Source organism: Eschrichtius robustus, chromosome 3 (assembly GCF_028021215.1).
Source record: "Eschrichtius robustus isolate mEscRob2 chromosome 3, mEscRob2.pri, whole genome shotgun sequence".
In the NCBI taxonomy this organism is placed as follows: domain Eukaryota; kingdom Metazoa; phylum Chordata; class Mammalia; order Artiodactyla; family Eschrichtiidae; genus Eschrichtius; species Eschrichtius robustus.
This window is the reverse complement of record NC_090826.1, coordinates 186,090,261-186,101,011: the sequence shown is the minus strand read 5'-3', so window position 1 is coordinate 186,101,011 and position 10,751 is coordinate 186,090,261. Positions and strand designations below refer to the sequence as shown.

The following is a 10,751-nucleotide window of genomic DNA, read 5'->3' as shown; positions in this document are numbered from 1 at the left end:
AAGTTCCTACAGAAGCACTTAACCTCTTTCTTATTCCATTTCCTCATTTGTAAACAGTCCAACACATGTCCTATACATCTGACAATACTAGGGATGTTTATTAAGTGCTTGCACCCAGTACGTCATCAGGCCATGTACTCTGCATCTAATTCTCATCAACATTTATATGATGCCAGCCCCATTATTATCCCTATTTTGGAAATGAAGACACTTAGAAACAGGTTGACTAAGTAATAAGTCTAAGATGTCGTGAAGCCTATGGAGTAGGGCTACATTTGAACCCAAAGGCCAGACTGTCACCTGTGCATCTAACTGCTTTCTTTCCTGGCTCTTCTTCCCTTATTGTCCTAAAATATGAAGTAATAGGTGTGTGTGTGGAAACTTCAGTGTATTAAAACGTTTTACAAATGCAAGATGGTATTAATTCGGGAAAGGATGCTGGGTCTATCTCACATCATCTTGGGTGATCAATTCTTAAATGTGCAGGTCTGATCTCTCTAATGAGTCCTATTACAAGAAAGATTGAGATAGAACATACATAGCACCATGGAAAAGCCCATTTATTCTACTTATTTATCTAAAATTCCTGCACTGAACTCTCTTGAACGTCGCTGTAATAGAATTTGACCTGTGTGGATAAGACAAACTTCATTTCCACACCAATTATATTTGTTTCATGTAATCAGTTTGCTCTCAGTCATATCTCCCTGTGGTTCATCAGTTTCCTGCTTTTATCTCTGTTAGATAATCAACATATTGTGTTCTGCTATTCCATCTTAATAGGAGTAATGCCTCAAAAAAAGTATATTAGCCAACGAGGAAAGCAAGCATCCTGTCTTACCTCTGTTCTAGCCCCAGAGCCAGTAATGGTGAATCCACTGGGGCTAACTGGGAGAGAGGATGAAAGCTTGTTCTATAAGGAACTGTCTGAGATACAGCAAATGCCTGCGGATATCATTTGCTTAGCTTTTCTTGGCTTATCCATTAACCCTAGCTGGAATAATTCTGGCTATTTTAGATACCTTGCTAATTACATGATCTTCTCATTCAGGAGCAGCTTGTTCCTTGTTCCTGTATACTCTTAGAAAGCCTCCAGAGTTAAAAGGTACCATTGCCAGTTACCTGCTTGTTTGCTCAAAGGTCCAGCTCCTTGTCTGGAGCCTGAGAATGATTTGAAGGGAAAGGAGTAAGCCATATTTCTGTTCAACTCCAGTCTGAAGTTAAGAGGTCTGAGGAAAGAACAAAGCACACATAATGGAATCCAACTCTTGAAGGATATCAAAAATGGAATTTTCTTATACAACCTACCTGTTCAAATTAGCATACAATCATTTCAGCCTTTCTAAATACAAGTTTTGTTTTATTTTTTAAAAAACTATATTAGTAATAGTTGCAAATTTATAAATTAACCTCATAGCATTTTAGTAAAGGCACTGAACTTGGCGATAAGACAATTTATAGTAGCACAGGAGTGCGGCCTATCATGGTCTCCATCCAAATGAATGTAGCCACCGATAATCCTTACGAAATTCTATTCAAGGACAGTGCTTGTCAAATTGCTACAATGTAGCCATCTCATAATCAATCTAAAAAGTTTATTGCATATTAGCTCTTGGGGAGACATTGGCCATCAACATAGTTCATGATTTCATGGTTAAAAAAAGAAAAAAATGTAGACAATCTCAATTTTGGATCAAAGTTAATGGGCTCTGTCAAGGATTAAAAATGTGTACTTAGAAATCCTAAAATCTCGCACCTCTCAAATTTTGTCTGGCATTTTTAAAAATTTGTGTGAACAACTAAAATTTGGTTTCGTGCGGAAACTTGGTTGGACTCATAAGACTCTCTCTCGTGATTCTTTAAGCATTAATCAACTGAATATTTCTAGATGTGAAACTCTGACTCAAATCAACTTCTCTCTTGGAGAAGAAATGTAAGTCATTGCCCGAAAATTTTGTTAGTTCTCGGCTTTCTTAAAAAAAAAAAAAAAAAAAGTTCTTGATTTCATGTCAGGTAGTGAAACTCACTACAGAAACACATTCATTCCACAAACAGCAGTAGAGTATTTTTTATTATATGCTACATCTGAAGGGCTTCCTACCGAATATTTTTCATTCACTTGAAAATACCTCTTAAGGTATTCACTTTAAAACACTAATCTAGTGTGTCTGTGTGAAACTGGAGCCTACTATAGTAAAACTTTATTGAAGATCAAGGGTAACATAATAGCAAGGGGCTGGAGGTTACTGTGGTAATTTCCTATCTGCAGCATTGCTCTCAATTCTGAGAAATACTGCAGTAAATTTGAAATTGTTTTCTAAAGTCATGTGGGTTCTCCTGAAGAAGTTCCATTATTTATCCCTGAAAAATAAGTGCTCCAATCAGTCTTTCAAATGTTGTTGATTAGTTATTGCAAGAGTCATTAAACTCTTGTCAAAAAGTTTTATATTTGAATGCTTGTCCATAATTTGCATCCATTTTTCTCTTTGACCTTCATATTCGTAAGTGATTTCTGAATCAATCATTCAACGTTACCATATAGAGAAGGGGTAAATTTAAACTAAAACTGTGTCCCTGAGGAGTAGAATGCAAAAGAGATGCTGACTGAATTTTATAGATTATGGTCAAGGTGAAAAGACAGAAACCGGATCACTGTGTTACTTTAATTCAGGTCCCATTTATTGAGCTCTTACTTATTCTAAATACAGGGCTACACAGAAAGGAGTAAATCAAAAACACAAGAAAAATATTCTCCACCCTCAAGGGGTTTATAATCCAGTTGATTCAAAATCAAATAAAAATACTCAAGGTAATTAACATTTATTTTATTTAAAATATAGAGTGAGGTTATAAAAAGATGACCATCTTTCTTTTTGATAGCAAGAAATTTTATCATAAAAATCTTAAATTTGAGGAGAGCAACATTTCAAGTACGCACAATCCAGAAGGAGGAGACATTTCAAGGAATTACATTTTTTTGGTCACTTTATTATTTTATTGGGAAGTAGACACAGGACGAAATTACAGTTTCAAAGGTGTCATTATTCAGTGCTTTTCAAAGATAATTGATCTCCATCATGAAGACCAAAGGAGTAAATATTCTAAACTCTCAGAATTATAAAAGTAAACACTGGATTGTATTCAGTATAATTTTTGGATAAAGTCTATTCTTTGATTCCTAAAATATTTGAAAATGAGAATCCAAGGATTAATCAAATGTGTCAGTTCATTTTCAGGAAAAAATAGACATATCTGTATTAATGTTTCTCATTTCATGTCATTTGAAGGAATTTTTTCAATCAGGTAATTAACTGCTTGCTTTAATAGTGTGTAAAAAGTGCTGTCAAGTTATTATTAGTGGACTGCAATCATATTCTCCTCGATTCCTAGAGTAAGTCCTTGTCACGAAAGGAAAGAGACACCAAGTAGGAATATTTTCTATGTGACCAAACAAGTAGCTTCTGCTGTAGAACATTTGTTCCAATAAATCTGCAGGCATTTGGAAGAACTCAGATACATTTCAAATAACACCTGGGGTCTTGGAATTCTTTCATGTCATTCTCAGTGTCCCAGGGCCCATCTCCATCAAATCAATATTATTGAGAGTGTGGGTGGCATGGTCTGAAGACAGCTAGCATAAGCATTGACCACATGCTCTGGGTCAACTCAGTCCCACCTGGGATGGCCTCAAGGATCTTCACAATCAGGCTGGGCTGTTCTTGTGGCTTGAATGCATCATACCGTACAATCTTTTCAGCAGACCTGAGAACCACAAAAGTAATGGTCTCAGAATTATTTCCAAGCAGTGGACTTGATGGATGCCATGATTCCTGTGGGGCTAGACAGATGGAGATAGGATACTCCCATCGAACTGTCATTTCTGGAATGACTTGGAGTCTCATAGCAGTAGTAGCTCATGGAAACATTGAAAGCCATTGGTCCAATGGCCAAGTGAATTCTTGCCACTTGTCTCCTTGAAACGTGGGTCTACTTTCTTAGAACATTTGTCTTACCGTTGATGCCTCATCTTAATTCCATGCCATCCATCAGTACCACCCTCATTATTTTTCTACTCCCTCCTAGGTACCAGGCAGATGGGAAGGGGCTTGTTTTGACTTTGATTCACCCACTGTTAACCTTAGGGGATATTTGAGCCAGAAGACAGAATGATACTTCCTAGAAATTGCCACATCAACATCAGGAGTTTTGATTCATTTTGGGTGTGGTCCTGGGAGGTTAGGTGCCAAAGAAAACTGCTAAGAAGTTGTTAAGCCAAGATAGTTTCCAAGATAACATAGATAGAATTGTTTTATAATGAAAACAGAATTGCAGGGAGGTGGCAAAGGGACACACTGTGAAGACTGAGGGAGGCCAGGGGGCCATCTGACCAGGAATCAGGAGGAAGCTGGTGAGGCTTTCGGAAACAGAAGCTGCATTTCTAGCTGGTCAGAGACTCAGGTGTGCTCTGCTACCTCTAAAGGGATTTCAGAGAATGAGGTGTGACGTGCTACCTCTAAAGAGATTTCAAGGGTCACGAAAGGCAGCTCCTGGGCTTCTGTGCTCTTCGCTGGTTTTTGTGGGATCCCCAGCAGCTCTGATAACAGCTAGCAGGATGTTCCCCAGGAATCACCTCCCGCCCTGTCACCCTGTGCCTCGTCCCTCAGGAGCCTCTCTGTATGAATACTGGCTTTTAGTTCCTTACTGTACTTCCTTGCCCCAAATGCAGCCAGTTTTGAGAGTTTTGACTAAATTGCTATCCCTCTTATATTGTTGAATTTTAGGATGCTGGAGTCACGTAGTGGTTCCAATTGCTGAGAAAGTAAATGAGAAGGGAGATTTTTATTTTGCTCTTGGCTTTAATGGTTTTTCTCATTGGAGGGAAATACCTGCTCTGAATTAATGGGAACACTACAGGAAGGGTAAAGAAATCATAACTCGGTGCAGATTCATCAACCTTTACCTCAGCTCCTCGTGGATCTGAAGGTAATGAGGAATTTAAAAGATTTGTAATGGCCACATACGTCAGTTCTGCAAAATAGCACAATCTGGGCTAAAACACGAAAGAGAAAATCGTTAGAACTGTTTGCTTTGTTTTGGGTCAAATTTATATTTCCTAAAAGAGTAAAGGAAGGCATGATACAGGTGTTTGCCATCAAAAGTCTTAATCTGTATGCATTTGACTTATTATCCTAATTTAGGTACAGATTATCATTTTTACCCCCAAGAAAATGAAGTATGGGCACTTGTAATTGAATACTTTGATTTATGTTGTTTAAGGGGAAAAATGAGAATGTGTCAGATTGGGCCCTACTACACACACAGCTCTGAGTCACCATTAAAAAAGGAAATGGGATATCATAATAATAGCATGAAATATGGGTAAATATACGTTAGTGATGCTTGGTTTTCATGCAGAAGACAAGGCTTTGTTTCAAGCGATGCATTAGATAGTTGGGGTTCTCAAGACATTACACCCTTCTTCCCCCTTCAAGTTCTGAAATAAAATAAAAAATAAAACAGATGGAGACAGAATATCACTTCTATTACTGCTGCCTCTGATCATTTTGAAGACTATGCCTTATACCTACAAGCATGTGAGCTGAAAATCACAGCAGGGAGGTCATACAAGGGAACGTGAATTCTGCAGGCAGAGCAGTTCTTCACGGGGAGGAGCAGAGTGATTGAGAGACAGAAACACACACACACACACACACACACACACACAGAAGAAGGGAATATGGAGATTTGCTGGCTCACGTGCCCAGTTTTTCCTTCCAAACTTTCCAATTAGATGCCTGTCTGGAACAGAAGAAAGGAGAGAGCTAAGAGTATTGTGATGGTAGAATCACTCCATACACGAAAGTAAGGAGGAGAAACTCTTTCTCATAAAGATATGCATGAAAGAAACAAAAGTAGAATATAAAGTAGATAAAATAGGAAAAGGTAGACTTAAGGTGAAAGAAAACGTCCCATCTTTGAGTCTTTATCTCAATTGATATTCACAAAGCAGCTGACAAATACCTATACACACATGGTCATAAGGCAAGACTTCACTGCAGCGAAGCAGGGACCAAGGCTGAAGTGACTGTCACCAGTCTTCATGGAGAGCCCTTGGGGGTTTGCACCAGAGGCAAATTCCTTCTATCCCATCCAGGGCTTATGGATGGGGCTCCAAACTGTAGAGGGCAGAAAAGGTTGATCTCCCACCCAAGCCGGACCCAAGAAAATCACCCCTCCCCTTCCCGCCCCTCTGCCAACCATTCACCTCTCACCTCTGCTCTCACCATCACATTAATCACGTTTTTTTTTGTTTTTTTTTTTTTAGGGGACACATTTTACTTTATTTTTTTAAGTAATTTTTATTGGAGTACAGTTGCTTTACAATGCTGTGTTAGTTTCAGGTGTACAGCAAAGTGAATCAGCCATACGTATCCATATATCCCCTCTTTTTGGAGTTCCTTCCCATTTAGGTCACCACAGAGCATGAGTAGAGTTCCCTGTGCTATACAGTAGGTTCTCATTAGTTATCTATTTTATACATAGTAGCAATAGTGTATATATGTCAATCCCAATCTCCCAATTCCTCCCACTCCCCTTTTCCCCCTTGGTATCCATACTTTTGTTCTCTACGTCTGTGTCTCTACTTCTGCATTGCAAATAAGATCAACTATACCATTTTTCTAGATTCCACATATATGTGATAATATACAATATTTGTTTTCCTCTTTCTGACTTACTTCACTCTATATGACAGTCTCTGGGTCCATCCACGTCTCTACAAATGACCCAATTTCATTCCTTTTTATGGCTGAGTAATATTCCATTGTATATATGTACCACGTCTTCTTTATCCATTCCTCTGTTGATGATATTTAGGTTGCTTCCTTGTCCTGGCTATTGTAAATAGTGCTGCAATGAACATTGGGGTGCATGTGTCTTTTTGAATTATGATTTTCTCTGGGTATATGCCTAGTAATGGGATTACTGGGTCATATGGTAGTCCTATGTTTAGTTTTCTAAGGAACCTTCATTCTGTTCTCCATAGTGGCTGTATCAATTTATGTTCCCACCAACAGAATCACGTCATTTTAATAAAGGATTCTGTTCAAAATTTCTACTACCAAGGCTTCTTCTAAAACACCCTCAATAATGTGTCATATGAACATTTTGTGGCCTGAGAGTCATAGTTGATAAAAGTCTTCTCCAAATATTTAAGTCTTTCATCATAATCACAAGAAGAAAACATCTTTAGCCAAGTCATTTCTCCATGTAGTATTCATGAGTTTCTGCAGGGCATAGAGACAATTTTGCTGGAAATGTTGACAGGGCCTGGGACTCCCTCCTCTCTCTCCTGCATCCTCTTCTGCTCTTGGCCTTTCTGCTAATACCAACCCTCTGCCTTTGGGGGCAGCTTCCAACAGGGCAGCTGCGTGTGGAGCAGAAATAACTTTCAAAGCTGCAGCCTGTCTGCACAGATGTTCTAGAGATGCTATAGTGATGCCTGGGACAGCCACTCCCACGCTGTGGGATAATTCTGGTGCACAGGTGAAGCTGACACAGCAAACAGATTTCTACTGACCTAGTTCTAACATAATTCTAAGAAAGATAGGATTTGCCAAGGAGTCACACAGCAAAACACACGTGAAGAGGCTGCTCAGTATTCAGGTAGCCATCTTTAAGACACCCACCATTCCTGGACCAGTTAGGTTTCCCCAGACACCAATAGGGGGTTCGTGTGGGTGAGATATATATATATAGAGAGAGAGAGAGAGAGAGGGAGGAAGAGGAAGAAGAATGAGAGGGGAGAGAGGAAGAAAGGAAGAAAGAAAGAAAGAATGAAAGAAAGAAAGAAAGAAAGAAAGAAAGAAAGAAAGAAAGAAAGAAAGAAAGAAAGAAAGAAAGAAGGAAGGAAGGAAGGGAGGAATGAAAAGAAAGAAAGAAAGAAAGAAAGAAAGAAAGAAAGAAAGAAAGAAAGAAAGAAAGAAAGAAAGAAAGAAGGAAGGAAGGGAGGAATGAAAGAAAGAAAGAGGAAAGAAAGAAGGAAGGAAGGAAGGAAGGAAAGAAGGAAGGGAGGAAGGAAGGAAGGGAAGGGAGTGGGAAGAGAAGAGAAAGAAAAGAAAGAGAGGGGAGAGAGAGAAAGGTGTGTTCAAGGGCTTACTGCTGCAGGCAAGGAGCCTGCAAGCCCCCGTCCTCAGGGTGAACAGCAGGCTGGAGACCCAGGGCAGAGTTGCAGTGGGAGTGCAAAGCTATCAGCTACAGAATTTCCACAAAACATCCTGGGTTGACACAGGAATATACACAACATTCCATTCTTGGAGTGAAACCCAGTCTGTACAGGTGGAGCACTTGATTCTGGGAATCCCATCAAGTTCATTCCTAAACACATGGTCCCTACATACATGGTCCATTTACACCCTGAGGAGCATCAGCAGCCATCTGAGGGTGACAAAGGAGAGGACAGATGACAAGATCAGATTTGCATTTTAGAAGGATCACTCAGGCCTCAGGTCAGATGAGGTAACATTGTAATTGCCAAAAATTAAATAATGATCCAAGCATGAAATAGAACTTGTGTTTTCCCCAAACTGTTTATTCTTCTAACAAAATACTAAAAACAAGCAGCTGTTTATTTTCCTCCTTGTCTTACCCCTTATTGACACGTTAGGAGCACACACTTAAGTCAGTGCGATTTCAGGCCAGGTAGAATTTTAAGGTTGGAAATGTCAAAAGCAAACACAAACCACATAAGGGACAACTCAGCCTGGTTCCCAGCACCAGTGTCACTGCTCTGCCCATCTCAAAATCCACTCTGCACAGGAATCTTGATGTTCTTCATCTGAAAATGAAACTATATGAACTGAAAGATGCTTTTGATGTGGAGAAAACACAAAGCTGCCATTCTAACTCAAAGTAGAATTCCCTTCCTTTGTCTCATATTTGCCAGTAAGGCAATGGATCAAGAAAGTTGTAGTCAAATCCTGAATTGCACGTGGAGATAAAATGTTGATTCTCACTAAAAATATAGACATGGAAGAATAGTTTTACCCTAAGGTTTCTTAGCGAGTTCTCCATGTTTATGTTCACTGGGTACAAAGCATGAAACACATCTCAGTGTGCGCATGTAGGCAGGTATCTTGCCACGCAAGCAAAGATCTGACAATGTTAACACATTTAAAACATTATCTAATGTATGTGGCACATTTCCTAATGACACTGGTGATAGAGAATGGTTTAAAAATTTATGTAATTTCTTTCTTTTTTTTTTTTTTTTTTTCCTGCAAGGACTCAAAGCTAGATTTGAATACATTGCCTGGAATAGTATGTAATTATTACTTAAGGCATTTTCTGATCTACTTCGATCGTTGAGGATTTCTTTTTGTTTTACGTTATACAACAGGGAAAACTGGAAAGGTTTTATCTTTTTAAATGCATATTTTCAAGTGCACCCAGAAGTGCGTTTAAATTTAAGCCATACTGTATATTAGAGCTGGTGTGCTCTTATACAGAGAATTTAAGTGTATAAACATCCATGGCACAAGGTTTCCCATTATTATGTGAGCCTATTGCTTTGTTTTCCATATACCTCCCTAGTTTGCTGATGTTGTTTCCTCCTATTGAAATGACTTTTCCCTGCTCTTCTCTGAATGTCCAAATGTAGCGTAACTCAAATGCCACCTTCTCCAACCCACCTCCCCTACCTCTGCTGGACTTAATCCCTTCTTTAAACTCTAATAACCTAGCTCTACCCCTTCAGGGCACTGAGCACTTTGTTCCTTGTGTTATTGTTTTCATCCTTAGAAGACCAATCCTTGAAGGTAGGATCTCAATCACTCAGAAGAGTGCTCTTCATTTAATAGGTGCAAAGTGAATATTGTTGAAATATTGAATGAATGGGTAAGAGCTGAGAAAAACCCCTGCAGAAATCCAAGAGTTGGTCCTAGGACTGAAATAGCTCCAATAATTTTCAGAGTACTAAATTTTCTCGGTCTAAATTGTAATAATCGAGCAGTCCCAATTTTCTTTGTAAGCTGAACATAAAAATCTTTAAATGGGAGTATGCCCTATACGTTAATCATTAAAAACTACATATAAAGAGCTCATCAAAGAAAACCTTGAGAAATAAGTGAAGTACGTAAAACAGAAGTACCATTTTAAGATCAGGAGGAGAGGAGACCTTAGGCTGCAAGAAATAGATGTAATCCTAAGAGATTGTACGGCTTATATACATACCTCTGAGACTGATTGCTATCCACTCATTCTTTTGTTCAACATTTATTTAGTGAACACCTATATGTTTTTTTATTTTTTATTAATTTTTATTGGAGTATAGTTGCTTTACAATGTGTTAGTTTCTGCTGTACAGCAAAGTGAATCAGCTATACACATACATATATCCCCTCTTCTTTTGGATTTCCTTCCCATTTAGGTCACCACAGAGCATTGAGTAGAGTTCCCTGTGCTATATAGTAGGTCCTCATTAGTTATCTATTTTATGCTGTACATAGAAAATCCTAAAGATGCCACCAGGAAACTACTAGAGCTAATCAACGAATTTGGTAAAATTGCAGGATACAAAATTAATACACGGAAATCTCTTGCATTCCTATACACTAACAATGAAAGATCAGAAAGAGAAATTAAGGAAACAATCCCATTTACCATTGCAACAAAAAGAATACCTAGGAATAAACCTACCTAAGCAGGCAAAAGACCTGTACCCAGAAAACTATAAGATACTGATGAAAGAAATC

At 38.6% G+C, this 10,751-nt stretch overlaps 1 non-coding gene across 1 annotated transcript; it reads left to right on the top strand.

Annotated features, from left to right (window-relative positions):
• The first annotated feature begins 809 nt into the window (after window positions 1-809).
• LOC137763165 (small nucleolar RNA SNORD22) lies at window positions 810-936 on the top strand. Its single transcript, XR_011073728.1, has one exon. It is a non-coding gene; the product is annotated as a small nucleolar RNA SNORD22 (small nucleolar RNA).
• The last annotated feature ends 9,815 nt before the right edge of the window (window positions 937-10,751 follow it).